Consider the following 14,950-nt stretch of genomic DNA (forward strand, 5'->3'; position numbering starts at 1 on the left):
GTTTTTGTCATTTGTTATATAATCTCCTGTCTCTACAGGAGTTATTGTCCACCAAGACTGACCTATGATAGCTGCTGCCATGGAGATAGCAAGGATACAGTTTGACCACTTTTCTGTGTGGGATATCTCCAGCAAAGGGATTCAAAAATATCTAATTTTACCAAGTGGGAGGAATCCTAACCACCTTTCCTATCAACTGTTTCAATGCCAGCAGTCTTGAGTTCCATTAGTATTTAAAAATCTCTTTCTTCTGAATTAAAATGCTCCTGCAGCCCAGGGTGCAGGTTCCTTCTCAGGCAGCTGGGAATGCTGTTTCTACCTTCTAATGTCCCACAGTTTGGAAAGCAAAACTTGGTCATAGATTTTGTTGTGTCCCCATCAAATACTTGCAGGTTTTTATGTTAGCTGTGATTTCCATGGTTTACCTCATGTATATATCCACTGCACATGGCACAACTTTGTGTTTACATTCACCTTTCAGAATGTATAAGAAACAAATAATACAAATAATCTTTGTCTGGGTCTGTCCCAGAGCGGTTTTGTGCATTGCTGCTCAGATTTTGCAGTTTCTTCGGGGCTGCCCAAATGGCGTGGGGAAGGGGGCTGCAGAAGAGGGTACCAGAGATAGGCTCACGGGGCACCCATGAGGCCTGCAGTGAGAACAAAGCTTTCCTGCAAATAGCTTCAGACCAAGCGTAAGGATAATAATTGGGATGTTCTGCCCAGGAAAAACGCAGACGTGTCTGCGAGAAAAGTCTATGGAAAGGAAGGAGAGCGGAAGCCGGGGGCTCTGGTGGTCCGCAGCACCCGCAGCGCCAGCCGGCCGCTCTCGGGCCGAGCGCCGTGATTCCCTCAGCGGGTGTGGGGCCGCAACGCCGCAGAGCGCTCCGGTACGGGGCCTCCTGCTTACCTCCTCTCCACAGAGCGGCACCGGGGCCCCGAGAGAGCCGGCACTGCCCCGGGAGAGCCGGCACAGCCCCGGGAGAGCCGGCACAGCCCGGGGAGATCCGGCACAGCCCCAGGGAGAGCCGGCAGAGCCCGGGGAGAGCCGGCACAGCCCCGGGGAGAGCCGGCACAGCCCGGGGAGATCCGGCACAGCCCCGGGAGAGCCGGCAGAGCCCGGGGAGAGCCGGCACAGCCCCGGGGAGAGCCGGCACAGCCCGGGGAGATCCGGCACAGCCCCAGGGAGAGCCGGCACAGCCCGGGGAGAGCCGGCACAGCCCCGGGGAGAGCCGGCACAGCCCGGGGAGATCCGGCACACAGCCCTGGGGAGAGCCGGCAGAGCCCCGGGGAGAGCCGGCACAGCCCGGGGAGATCCGGCACAGCCCCGGGGAGATCCGGCACAGCCAGGGGAGATCCGGCACAGCCCCGGGGAGAGCCGGCACAGCCCGGGGAGATCCGGCACACAGCCAGGGAAGAGCCGGCACAGCCCGGGGAGATCCGGCACAGCCCCGGGGAGAGCCGGCACAGCCCCGGGGAGAGCCGGCACAGCCCGGGGAGATCCGGCACACAGCCAGGGAAGAGCCGGCACAACCCGGGGAGATCCGGCACACAGCCAGGGAAGAGCCGGCACAGCCCGGGGAGATCCGGCACAGCCCCGGGGGGCGCGGGCACTGCGCTGCTGCCGGCGGCCGGCAGAGGGCGCGCGGGGGCAGCGCCTCGCCCGGCGGAGCCCCGCGCTCTGAGCGAGCAGCGGGCAGGGCCGGGAGCGTCCCCGCCGTGGGTGCCGGAATGGACGCCTTGGTCTGTGTTTGTCTTGCTGAGGTCCCACGGAGCATAGAGCCCGTAGGGGATGGAGAAAACCTCATCACTTGAGGTGTCCAGGAAGAGGCTTTCAGAAATCGTAGAATGGCTTGGGTAGGAAGGGACCTTGAAGATGCTCTAGTTCAATCGCCCTGCCGCAGACAGAAACAGCTTTCACTAGACCAGGTTCCGTGGAGCACCATCCAGCCTGGCCTTGAACACTGCCAGGAATGGAGAATCGTCAGCTTTTCTGGGCAACCTCTTCCAGTGCCTCACCAGCCCCACAGTAAAGAATTTTTTTCCTAATACCTAACCTCAACCAACTCTCAGTTTGAAGCTGTTCTCCCATGTCCTGCCACTACGTGATCTTGATCTCCATCTTTCTTGTGGGCTCCCTTCACAAGAGCCTCCTGGAAGATCCCTTCTTTTCTACAGAGTGAACAATCCCATTTCTTTCAGGCTTTCCTTGTTGGAGAGGTGCTCGATCCCTGTAAACAGCTTGGTGGCCCTGCTCTGGATTTGCCCTGACAGGTCAATGTCCTTCCTGTGCTGGGGACCCCAGGCCTGGATTCATTTCTCATAAGAGGTATGACCAAGGTACTGGAAAACTGGTTTTATTGCCTACATCCCTTCAGCCTTTTTTGTCATTGTTCCAATAACTTGTTCCAATAATACCCTACTCCTTTTTTTTTTTCTGACTTATTTTGTCCTATTCCATTCAGTTTGAAGTTCTAGCACTTCTAGAAAATAAATTTCAGAGATTTATCTGGCTTAATTTATACCAGGCTGAGACTATGCAGGATTGAACCATGCAGTACTGGCATGCTGCACGACCTGAAGCCCTCCCAGGTTGCTTGCTGTCTTCCCACACTGCTGTTCAAAAGGATGTTAGTGTCACTTGAAAAACCGGTGTTCCCATATTTTAAGAGATGGTATTGCTATGTGTGTATCACAGGGTAGAATTACATGTAATACTTCCAGGGTTCTATTCTGTTACACTGAGAAGGAAGCTGAGAGGTGTGGGTCTAACACAGGAACAGCACTGTACCCTAATGCTGGTTTAATTCTTGTGAAAACTGCATTTTGAGTCTGGAAACATTATAGACCACTGTCTGCTGCAGCCTGAGCTGGGACAGTGATTTGCATGATAATTTATTAATGTAGCTATGAAGAATATGCTTATTTTACAGAAACTTTTTAATTACTAAATTATACTACTGTGGCAAAATAATTATGATTATTGTAAAAGACTTTCTTCTTATTCAGATTTTATGGAGGATACTCTTTGTCTTCTGAAGACCTCATTTCCCTAATGCCAGAGAGGTTTTTCTCCTTTCTCTCTTTAATTTTCCTGGTGCTTGACATTATTTGGTATTTCTCTTCAACAGCATTCTCACATCTCCAACAGTTCAGGAGATCAAACATTACAAAAACTGTGTCCTGAGAAACACAGTGTGTATCACATGCCAAACTCTTGCAAATGCTTCAGATTGTTCACATTTTAATCTGTCTGATGAATTTAATCTGGAGGAGGGCCTGGACAGGCAGTGATGAGATGTTTGGATTCAGTTTCAACACAAACCATCAAATGACATCTCTTATGCCAGTTAAAGGAAACCAACCTGAGGAGCCTTCTGGTAAATACTTCCTTCCTTTGGAGAATTTATAGAAAGAAAACAAAATAAACCTAGCCTTTTATGTAAAAATAACTTGTGGTTCTCTCACAGACACAACTAAAAACAGTGTTGACCAGGTAGGAAACACCTGATTTTTAATATCCCCTCTAATTTTAAATCTATCATTAAGGTATGTGGCTAGCAGAGTATAAAATCCACTTTAAGCTCTACAATAAACATTCAGAAGGGTTTTTATAATTAGATATTACAGAACAAAGATAACACGATAGTAGAAAAATCTTACAGCTATCAAAGACAGCTAATAAGTTGCCCTTTGCTCTACCATTTGAACACATACTGTTTGAGCTGGTGTCATTCCACAGTGATTTAAGGAAGCTGGGAGAGGGGCTAGCTGCACAATACACCATACTCAGTTAGGGATGTGATTTTTCAAAACATTAATGGGTAATTGATCCTCAATTGCTTTTGACAATAAGCTTTCCTTTTTCTTGGATTGCAAGGCAGTATTGGACACCTAAATATGTAAGTTGCCTTCCACTCCAGCTTTAAGGATTTTATCTAAACGAAAAAAATCAAAATTCAATTGGGGTGGAAAAGAGAAACTCCTTAGCTGGTAACATTACTAGGTACTCCTTAAGAGAGAAGGCAAAAACTAGATATGCAAAACTTATTCTGCCCTCAAAATGAGTGGTGCTACACCTACTTATGCCATGATAGCTCTCATTTGGACCAGCACTATCCATAAATCAGCTTTCTAATAAATATCTACAAAGCCAGAAAAAAATTACAATCCTGTACAGCAAGAGGGAGTGTTTGCATTTACACAGGTATGTGTTGTGTCCTGACTAGTAGCATAAACATTTTTTCTGGCTGAAAATTTTCGTGCCTGGTTTGGGTTCTAAAAAAGATGGAGATGGAAAGAAGAAACTTAAAGTAATGTGAATTCTGGGAAAAAAATTTTAAATCTATACATAGGCAGATTTCAGTAAATATAATTATATGAAAGAAGACAAAACACATAGTGTGAAAAAACAGAATTAAAACAAACAGAACCATGAAAGAGGTAAAATTTATATTATTTGCTCATAATTTTCAAATATGAATTGGTTACCAAAATGCATATGCCCTGTGAGTGGGCAAGTAAAGTTCCTATTGAACAACTTTTAGGACTGTGAGTGATACTGCAGACACATCAAAAATATTGTATTTTCTCGCAACCATAATCAGTATTAGTAATTAAACTGGTTTATTTTTTAAGTGGCATGTGTATGCCAATTAATAATAATAATAATTGTGCTGGTTTTTACTTCAGTTCTGCCATAAGTATCCCTTTGGCTGTTTAGTTTTCATAAAGATTTCTGAACCTTTCCTTGCAATACAGGCTATTTCCTTTGGACAGATAGCTACTCACTGGGCTGGCTCTTAACCTGCAGTACCAGGAACAGCCAAACTGGAGGCTGTGGTTTGTGAATCATACCTCTATCTTTGCCTCCAGCATCACTTCAATAAGAATATGGAAAACCTGTTACCCTAAGAACTAGAGGCGCCTGTGGAATCTAATGTAGTGTGTTGCCTTGATTTTCATGTCAATGAAATATTCTTCCCTCTAGAAAGGCATTCATGTTCTGTGCATGTTTTGTGGGAAGATTAGGAATACTTTTCAGCTTCCTCTCCTGGAAGGTGTTTATGAAGATCTTTCTCAAAACCAGTTGGATTTGAACACGTGAGGGAGGAGGAATGTCATTATGCCTTCTCAAGCCTCTGCTTCTGGTCTCCTCGAGTTGGAATTTCTATTCTGTTGTAAACAATGAAAGTATCTCCTTTCCTCCTCCTTTCTGCCTGCCCTCCATCCCAGCCAGGCAGGAAATCGGCTTTGCTGCTCCTCTAGGGACGCTGTATGGCTTTGTGTGGCTTACATAGGGGATCTTTCTCCGATAACCAGGCAAGTCTTCTGTGGAGATAAATCCTGTGCTTGCAGCACTTTCGTTATTGATCTGTGGGACACACTCGGTGCCACCAGCTGGTTGCAGGAAGTACTTGGCCTGTGATCCTGTGTGGATAGGTAATATTTGAGTTAGCTGAGAGCAAATAAAACTAACAGTTGGAATTCACAAAAACAAAACCTGTTTTTGCAAACCGGCTAGCATTTGCAGGGATTTGGCAGTGTGATTGCCAGCTGCTACAGCTTGCGACTGAGGTCACCTTCTCTTTGTATATAAACATTAGTCATTTACTAAAGAATGTAAAAAACAGGTGTTCAGTGTTCATTGGTAATCTGTTCTTTCAAAGGGATGCTGTAAGAGAGCACCTGACATAGAACAATTCCTTGTATGCCTGTTGTTATTAACATAAACACACTTGTACTGTTACTTAGGCAGTGCTATTGGTATGTGTAATACAGAAAAGATAAACAAAATGACAGATGCTTAAGCCAGATGAAATTACAATTAAACTAATGACAGACAAAAATAAAGGAAGTGTGGCAGGAAAATGTGAACAAACATAGAAATCATTGCAAGCTATGCTCCTTTTTTTTTATTTAAAATTTTTTTTCTTTATATTGTTTTTAAAGAGGCAGTTCCACATTTTATGGCCAGTATGGGAATTGAAGATTGAAGCTGCAGACTGTTATCTGTATGGATTTTGAAATGCAGGAGTGTTTTTCCCACATGATGAGAGAAGATATTGAAGACTAAGAAATTTGCATGAAAAAACCCACAGTGTTTTGTGGGGAAAGGGAATTAAGCTGTCATCTGGAGCTGTGCCCTCTGGGACAATTTTAAATTTAACCTTCCTATCAGCTTTTAAACTTAACCTTCCTATAAGCTGTAAAATGTAGCAGGACTTCTGATGCTATGGCCCTGTCTACACTCAAATCTACAATTTAGGTTGACCTGACAGGAACAGATTTCATTAGATCACTTCAAACTTACGGGTAGAGAAGTCCAAAATGAAATTAAGAAAGAATTTAAATAAAATACATCTAAATATGAATGTATTAGTAAAAAGTATCCATTCTTCTATGGTAGATTCTACATTCCTCTAAAATCACAGTGATTTTTAAATTTTGCTGCCTTGGCAGAGCAAAGACTTACTAGAGGAAAGTCAAGCCTCCCTGCTTTCAATTCACAGACCCACTGAGAATGAGATTCACCATCTCGTGCTGCCCCACATCTTGCAGCTCTCACACGCCCAGTGGTGCTGCCCAGCTTTTGGTTCCCTACCTCAGCAGTGGGACACAAGGTAAAGGGAAGGGGGAGGGAATGTGTCAGCAGAGAGCACTGCCTTTCTGCATGGTGCGGGCAAGAGGCTCTAGCCAGAGGGTGCTTTATTCAGCACAGCATCACTGGAGCTGGAACTGATCCTGTTCCCGTTGGTTAGGATTTTACAGCTGTGACAAGGAGTAGTTGGTTCAAGTCACATCCTTACATGATGTGAGACATGGATGTACCACGTATATTCCAATGGGATTACATGATTTATGGCACCACTGAAAAACACAGTATAGCTCTAAAGACACTGAACTTTTATTCTCCCATGTAAAAAGGGGATGCTAAAGTGAGAATGAAGAAACTGTGGTTGCCAATTAATCTAATTATGTTCTCTAGAGTTTAAGAATGGTAGGAGTCTGTTCTGCTGAAGAAGGAACTTGAAAAGCCAAGAAAGACATATAAAGTGTGATACAGTATTAGCCAGTGTTACACAGAGCACAGTATCAGTTTAACTGGAGTCTGACTTCGTGCAGGTATTATCAAATTGTGTTTCAAAGATTAGTGGGGTAGCTTTGAAGATGTTACTGAAGCACTCCTCCACTTCAAGACAAGTTACACTGGGATGATACACATTTCAGAAAAAACAATGCCAATGCAAAGTAATCTCAATTGTCATTCAGATGTGATGTTCACAACTACATTTTTTAAATGTGGGAGACAGACAACTACCAGAGAGTTGCAAATTTTTAAAAAGTTCTTCCAAAAGAGTGTGCAACAGCAGGGGTGAGCAGAGAAGCAACACCCTAGCAAAGCTAAAGCACTTTTCTGCACTTGTGACAGCATCATTTTCTTTTTGTCACAAATTGTCGTAGCCTTCCAGCCAAAATTATTCAAATTTTTTCCAATATGATGAAGCATTTTTAAGCAATAATTCCATCTATTCTTAGGAAGATGTTCTTTAGTGTGAATTCTATCTATTGTTAGAAAGTGTTATTGAGAAAATATGATTCTAATCTTGTGACGTTTTGCCTTGATATCAAGAGAGTTACTGCCAAATATGCAGTCATATATGTTGTTAATAGAAACAAGTTACAGAATCTATTAATAGAGTGATAATAAATAATGATGTTGCTAGGGGGCAGGATTATATCTTATTTTTCTTCTAGTAAAATGATACTCCCAAAGGGTCATGATATTAGGAAAATTAGCTGCTGTTAACCTAGTACATTTACAGATTATCTCATAGGGGAAAAAAAAAAATCAAACATGTTAGAATAACCACTGTGGAAAGGAAAGTGCCATTTATAAGTTTTTCCAGCCAAAGGAAAAAACATTCTTTTATTTCAGCCCTAAAGCATACCACTGACCTCTGCTTCAAGGGACATTTTTTGTAAAGTGCAGTCCTGTTACTTCATCATAATGTTTATAACCACAGTAAAGAAAGAAACCACAGTCAGGGAACTCACAACAGGAAAGAGAACATCACCTCAAGTAGTCATTGCTCATTTTTTAGATTTTCCTTTATTCTCACAGCAGAACATAGGACATCCTAAACATGCTGACCAAAACTTCAGCAGAGCTAGTGGTTTTGGAAAAGTGCATACTAATAATGTATGTCAGGTGGATGGCAATAGGAAGATCCAATGGACTACCATAGCTTTCATGCACACGATTATAACATTCTGGATAGCATTGTAAATTAATGTTTTCGTTTTTGTTTTCATTTTCCTTTTCTTTCCCCCCCTCTCTGTGACCTCTCTATTGTGGTATCAGATCTGATGATGAAATTAAAACAGCATCATCTATAATCTTCAATTCAGGCATAGATTAAAATTGTGTCTCACCAGATTTAAGGCACATAATACATACTATTCCTTTTGAGATTTTTTATTATTTGGTTTGGTTTGGTTTCTGTGTTGGTTTAATTCCAGGAAACATTTAATGGACTACATATTTGTTTTCTCCCAGTCATGTCAGTTATTGGCAGAAGTGGTTTCTGAGACCTACAAGGCCAAGGAATCATTTAGTAGGCATTTTTAGAATAGTCAGGCCTGGAAGCTGGGCATGGCAGCTTCCCTTCTATCATTCCATTGGATGGCTGCAGGATGCTGGCAACTGTTAAAAGGAAAAATAAGCAGTCCCTCAACTTTCCCCAATGGAAATGTCCCTTGGCAATCTCACTGTCAGCATTTGTGAAGGAAACACATGCAGCCCTCAGACCTGCAGTCTGTTGTCAGTGGCATTGCTCAGTGCCATGCTGGTCAGGCAGGAAGGTCTCTTCAGCTGCATACTCAGTGTCATTTTAAACCTTTTGACTTTGATTTTCATAGAACTTTGCATTTTTCCCTTCTGCGTCCCAAAACCTGGAAGTGTTTAGTGCATGAGGCAAGACACTGCTAAGAGAAAGTCTGGTGATTAAATCAGCTGCTTCCTGTCCCAGAGAACTGGACTTCAGCCCCGTCTTTGCCACAAAGTTCTTCATTCTTTGTGATGATGGGCATATTTACAACAGATATATGATAACAGTCATTTATAACAGAGAAAACCAAAGGGTAGTGTGTTCATTACCTGCTTAGGCAATTCATGGTGTGTAACTCAGTTATAAAATCCAGAGCTTCTAAAGCAAGAGTAGTCAATAGAGAGGAAAATACATTGACTTTGCTAGAGGAGCATGGAAAATAAGTTCTTTCTATTTGGAGTCAGACCAAATCCGCAGAGTAATATTCGTATGACACAAGGAGTAACAGCACAGATCTCTCCAGCATCAAACTGTTTGGAGGGTGCTGACCTTGACATAAGGATTTTACTGTGCTAATGAGGCATTGAATAAAAAAATAGATTTTTAACCTTGTGCCAGATTGCTGTGTTTAGTGACAAAAGCTCATTGCTGGATGCCGGTCTTAATTCAATATCGAGCTCAGCAAATGGTTTTCTTAGGCTATATTATTGCTATAACAAGTATACTTGGTTTTTACAGTACTAGGCATTACAGAAGCTTGCTGCTTTTCCTATAATAAAGGTAAAATAAAGAAAAAGAGCCTTTATTTTGCAAGGTTTTCAAAGGACTGAGAAATCTTAGACTTTGTAATTGCAGGTCTTTAAACTGGGAAAAAACATCTAAGCAGCCTACATGATAATTTCAACTTTGCTTAATATTATATGCGATCCAGTGAAAATGTTAATGCACTTATATTTAAAATGTAATCTCTGGGGATCAGTTTAAATTTAAACATTAATGTAAATTTGACAAGAAGTTGAGGATATGTGAACTTCAGGACTCTCAGAGCACACTGAAGTCTGCCTAGGTAATTTGTCTAGGTAGTTTTGGTGAGGAGATATGAGGGGATGATGTAGGACAAAAATTTCAAAGGACAATCATCCAACTAATTTTGCTTGTTTTTATTTTGCTGTTTTTAACCTTTGATCAAAGGTTGGACTTGATGATCTTGGAGGTCTTTCCCAATAGTAACGATTCTGTGAAATTAAAAAGATTAGAAATTCTTTCATATATATACTTACATCTAGCAATGATCTGTAAGACCACTATAAAATATCACCTTGATTTCTGCTAGGGCTGTTGGCTTAAAAGAAAAATATACATCCAAATGCATTGGCAGTGCTACCCAGAAAAAATTAAAATGAAAACACCACAAAAACTAAACAAAGAAAACATCCCTGAAAAAATATTGGTGACTACTATATAAGAGGAGGAGCTTCCTGGTTATGATTGTAATACTCCTATAACAGTAATATAATAGTATTATGGTTGTATTTTTCTAATCTGGGCATACTGGGGAATTATGTAAGGAATTTTGCTTTTTGGAACTTATCTAGCCTTTGGAATTTCTGATACTCAGCACTTCTGTGCATATCCACAGCACATGAAAAATGGACTGAAGGCCAAAATAAACCATTTAATTGCATTTTTGCCCTTATTTCAGATAGGACAGACTAGTGGGAACTATTATCCAACCCCGTTTTCTAATCTGTTGGTCAGCCATCATGGTGAATGAGGGGCAGTGATCACTTCAGTCCGATTTGCAAGAAATAAAGATGAGATTTCTTCCTCCATAAGGCTTGGGATATCACAAAACCACATCTCGATGAGGATGGATGGGAGATATGATACATCTCCATGGAAAAGACAGAAACTCATCACAGTTTCCTTTAGTACAATGGATAAGAGGCATCAAACTGGTAACAGCACAAAGGTTCAAAAGATAATACTTTTCCAATGGTGTAGATAAAGATACCTGCCATATATATTGTAGATGCAAAAACAATTTGATTAATTTAATAAAGAAAGTCCCCTGGAAACTGTTGAGTACTGGCTCTGGGGAAGAACATCCTGAGCTAGAATTCACTGAAGGTTGGAAGACAGTTCTTGAAAAATGTCACCGTATGTTTGATTTGTCCTTAAACTCCTTTGGGCAGCTAGGATTGGCCACCATTAGAAACACAGTACTGGGTTGGATGGACTTTGATTTGACCTGCTAAGATCATGTTTCAGAGGTATTATATATGTGTGTATATATATTTATGTTTCCAGTATCCAAATCACAACAAGCATTGCCAATTATACTTGTCTTGCTGAATTGGAATGTGTATTTACTGAAACTCGTGATAGCTGACATGTTTCTTTTAGATGGAGAAAAAAAAAGGGTGTTGCTGGGGGGTTATTTTGTGTTGTTTTTTGCTCCTAAGAGTAGGCAATGCCACAGACATCTTCCGATGACAATGAAAAATGAATTGTAATAATGTACTTATGTAAAAAAAATTGGACATATTCTGCACAGCAAAAACATCTTGTATTGGAATAAATGTCTCTCTGGTGATGTCAATGTGAGAACAAGCACTCCAGTGTTGTTGAAGTAATTGGTAGGCAAATGTGCCGGGGAATCCTGCATAAAGCCTATATATGGTAATTTATCTAGAATGTTCTCTATTTCTGTTTTGTAAAAGCTTTATGTGGGATAGTGACTACACTGACTGTCTTTCAAACTGACACAAGACACACACCAGTGTTCAGGCCATCACCTGAGCACCCTGCCCAAGGGGTGGGCAGCACCAGCAGCAAAGAAGGGGTCTCCTTGCTGTAGGGTGGCACAGCACCACGCTGGCTCCAAGGTCGGGAGGCAAAAAAAATCTGTTAGAATGCCGTGGGCTGTGGCCACCGAGTGCATAAAATGCTGACATGAGAGGTTTCTTTGTTAAATCTAACAAGACAAATAGCTCTCCCTTACTTTAAGTATAGAGTGAAATGAAATTCTGTAAAATAACTTTTTCCTCCATGATTTGAAAAAAATATCAAGCTAACGTCAACAAATTTTTGTAGAGAAGTTGTTTCTAGAAACTCATAATTATACAATTAACACAAAATTGTCACTGCAGTCACTGAAGTTAGTATACAGTACAATAAGCCTTAAACTGTAATCCCAGTTGGTTGAAATATATTTTTCTATGCTGGAGTTCACAATTGTCTCTGCTAACATCTCCACAGGTCCTCCCTAGAACCACCACCTTGTCCTCCAGCCTTTTGGGTCCTCTAGGGTACTCCACACTCTCTTCCATCATCCGATTTTATTTTGGACACAAGACAAGTCTGAGCTGGGACTTAATCTGTTTCTTCACACTATTTTTAAAATTAAAATTAATAGCAGCATGAATAATGAAACAAAACAAATAATAATGTGCCAGTATACAATCACACTGCAAATGGTTTGAACCATTAAAGCATTCCTGGTCCCCTGTGGCCAATTGCAAAGACCTGGATGGAGGAGGAAAAAACAGTTGCATTCTGCCAGGAGAAGCTGTTAAATCCCTGTGAGTGAATGTGGTCCTGACTTAATTACCACTTCCAGAAGACTATTTATAGTTGTCTGGGAAAGCACTTAAGCAAAATAGGCTTAATTTTGCCAATAGAATAAGTGTGTGAGTATTCAGGGTTAAGACAGAGTTGAGAAAGAGGCACTGTGGGGTAACTACCCCCTACCCTCTCACTCTGTGATGGGATGCTGGAGCAGGAATTTTATATTGACTAAACTAACTTGACAACCCATCAGATCCCTACAGAGAATTTAAAAAATCTGAAATTTAAAATACTGTGCAATTTATACATAGCACTTCATTAAGAGCTTCAGACTTGAACATTGGCTGGAACAGATTGTACCACAGGAAGGCACATGAAAAATTTGTGTCTCTATGAGAAAAAAAGTTAACAATTTTTCATAGCTATAATAATCTGAAATGTTTTAATAGATAAAATACTGAATCTAGGAATTTAAATAGTTAGCAAAAAGAGGTGTAGCATAAAGAATGGGATTTGTCACGGGGAACATGGTCAGTGGGATTTTCTGAGGAGAGCACTTAGGCTGTTTGAAGAAAATACTCACAACTGATAAATAAATCAAGTGAAATGTTACATTAGGAATGATAAAGAGAAATTAATTGTCTTTATCCCAGGACTTTCAAAGACAAATGGGAGGGTGCCTTAGCAGGCCTGCACACTTAGAGAATTGATCTATATTTAAATCTATTGCTACAGTTGTTCAATATCTAACTTCTATACATTTAATAAATTTTCTTTTTGTATGTAATACAGTCTTATTAAGCAGTGAAGACTAGATGAGTATCATATCTTACTATTTCTACATAATTTGGTTTATTTAAAATTCTACGTTCAATAATTTGTCCTGTGTATTAAATATGATGTATTAAATCAATGTCATAAAATAAGAATTTTGTCATGCCACAAATTACAAATGTGCATTATAAAAGCATATTATATACATATTTCAGTGGTTTATGGGCATAATGATAGGAGAAAAAATGTGTATACATTTCATTGCAGTGAGTATGTAAGCATTTGAATTGCATTTATTCAGAGGCAAACTACAGCCTTAATGCTTGCAGAAAAAAATACTGCTAGAGAGTATCTTCTTAACATGCCCAGATGTACTGTCCTCTTTGTCATCTACCTCACATAATCTATGCACACTATGGACTATGGCAATACAATTCTGTTATTTCCCTACCAGGAAGTGAAGCACCAAACAATAACTTGTTATTATTTATTTTTTCAGATGGATGTGGACTATTGACCCAAGGACTCTAACTACAGACCTTCCATACTCCACTTAAGTAGAATAACTATGGAGAAAAGAAGGAGGGGAAAAATATTAATGATTACAAAAGGCTTGTACGATTACTTGTGCTTTCCTCAGATGACTTGTTGCTGCAGAATAAGTGTGTCCTGATAACACACTCTTGTTTGTAAAGTCTTTCAGTAATACTTTATGTTAGATTCAGACTTCCCCTCTGTGTTTTTTTTCCCATTGATTTGGAATTTTCAGTCTACTTTCCACGTGGAAATATCCTTCCTCACAAAAAGTGTCAGATGTGCTCAATGTATAGAGGGAAAGACTTGCTTCCTTCACATGTACACAGAGACAGCTCCTTACTGTGTAACCCATCCTAAAAGCCCTCAGAGATTTTACATTTCTGTGCTGCTTCCTGGCACCCTTCACACCTACAGCTGAGCCAGAGAATGATCATCAACAGGCCCTCTATTCCTAGAGCCCTGCTCTTGGCTGCTGACAGCAAGTGAGAGTTGAGGGTTTGCTACCTTTTGGTTCCTCTGAAATGGATGACTGCTGATCACCTTACTGACTACACATCACATCTGTAATCTATTACACCATCCCTGAACCCTATGTAAACCCTAGGGATTGGTTCTTGTCCAGTTCCCCTACCATCTCAATCAGTATCCCTCAGGAAGGGACAATGTCCCACCTTGTTCCACATACTCAAACCCAACTATCAAAACTCTGTGTTGCCCAGCAACCTTCTGAAAGAACTTCAGACACCACAGCAGCTTGAGGCTGCAAAAGCAGGGCAGCCACTATGCTGGAGGCAGCCCAAGGAAAGCCTCCACCTGAGACAAGATTTCTCAGCACCGAAACCATTCAACCAGCTAGTAGATTGTCATAGACAGAGTGCAGATTTGTTGGCTTTGGAGAGATAGGCCTTACAACATACCTTTCTGTGTATTTGTGTACATGTACATGTGTGTACATATTTCTATATCCTCTCTAATTTTTCTTTGCATTTATATTTTTGCATACATGTGTATGTGTGGGAAACATAAATGACCCAAAGGAACAGAACTAATGAGAAATTATGTCCCTGTCTCTTACGATTTTATTCTGTTGGATATGGGAAGAGCAGAAAGCCCCAGCTTGAAGGATGAGTGTGATAGATGGCCATAAGGACAGTAAGGACAGTGATGATGAAGGAGACTTTGCTTTGCTGTTCCAGATGACATCTATGATCCCAGAGAATTTTTAGTTAGGTGTCAGG

The sequence above is a fragment of the Cinclus cinclus genome, chromosome 2 (genome assembly GCF_963662255.1).
Source record: "Cinclus cinclus chromosome 2, bCinCin1.1, whole genome shotgun sequence".
NCBI lineage: Eukaryota > Metazoa > Chordata > Aves > Passeriformes > Cinclidae > Cinclus > Cinclus cinclus.